Raw genomic sequence first — 1,266 nt, forward strand, 5'->3', positions numbered from 1 at the left:
TCATTGGTTTGTTCAAATTATAATTTATTTTGAAGTGATTTATGACCAATTTGCCATCACTATCATTCTCTCAAAAGATTGTTAGATTCTGCAATTAAAAAATAATTATTTTAAATATTAGCATATAAGATTTACAGAAAGACAATTAATAATAATTAATAGCTCACCACAGTTAATCTCTTTCTCTGTTTATTGCGTTCTGCCTGATTCTGATTTGTGATATCAATAATTGTTTCATTTCTCTATTCCTTTAGAGCTTCCTAAAGTAATATATAAATTTAATAATAATAAAAATATATTTCATAATTATTGGACTGTAAACATCCATAAGGTAACTGTCCCAATGTGGGGGAATGTAAGGATTTGTCTGGCGAATTTTGCTTGTAAAAGTATTTTAAATCTTTTGAATCGATGAAAGTTCCCAATACCACATAGTTTGGACATTTTTCGTCAATACTTTGTCTACTTATCGATATACTAAAACAATTTTTATTAAATAATAAAGAATATTTCATGCTATACCGATGAAACTATTTGGGCGAATTAATTTTTCCTCTGAACCGGGTGGGGCGAATCCAATGTCCCAATTTGGGTGAGTGTCGCCATGTTATGTTTCCTACAGTGGCGGGATATCGTCATTGATAAGAACTGCCTCCTATTTTAATTTGTAATTAGGAATCTGAACATTTTAAAAGGGCAAAGCTTTCAGAATTAAATATTGTTCTTTTTATCTTTAAAAAACGCCTAATTTTTATGTAACCGTGTTGTTTGTAAACACTCGCACAAATTCCTCCAACCGTTTTTTTTCCGTCCGTATTAAGGCGGAAGGAAATATCCGAATTATCCATTAGCTATCAGTTACATTGAATAACACATTCGAAAACCTCATAATTATTACTTACTTTTCAATCAAATATTCGCGCTACACAAATTTTGGAGCACTGTTGACACGAAAAACTACACAGCTTGTCAACTCCCGAGCTAACAAGCCGAGTGTAATGTTAACAGATGGCGACACGCGTGACTATACAAAATTTAAAGAACACGAATGCGTAATAAAATGACTAAAACATGTATTAAAATATCTTTAATCCACTCTGTAATGCGAATAAACTGTTACTACTGTCATAAACTTTAAGATAACCACGGATTTACCTACAGTATGTGAGCATTCGCACAAACTGGGTCACTCACCCAAAATGGGACATTTGCCTTACTCTGAAAACAATCGATAATTGATTTGGTGATAAAAGTCACTACTGATGC

The 1,266-nt window shown here is 32.1% G+C and overlaps 1 long non-coding RNA gene across 1 annotated transcript in view; it reads right to left on the bottom strand.

Annotated features, from left to right (window-relative positions):
- The window catches only part of LOC117177428, a 2,547-nt gene continuing 1,281 nt past the window's right edge, over positions 1 to 1,266 (bottom strand). The window contains exons 3-4 of the long non-coding RNA XR_004467696.1: positions 168 to 260; positions 1 to 88 (exon numbers count right to left, since the gene is read on the bottom strand). This is a non-coding gene — a long non-coding RNA (uncharacterized LOC117177428). The remainder of the gene's footprint in view (positions 89 to 167; positions 261 to 1,266) is intronic.

The sequence above is a fragment of the Belonocnema kinseyi genome, chromosome 7 (assembly GCF_010883055.1).
Source record: "Belonocnema kinseyi isolate 2016_QV_RU_SX_M_011 chromosome 7, B_treatae_v1, whole genome shotgun sequence".
NCBI classification, from domain to species: Eukaryota; Metazoa; Arthropoda; class Insecta; order Hymenoptera; family Cynipidae; genus Belonocnema; species Belonocnema kinseyi.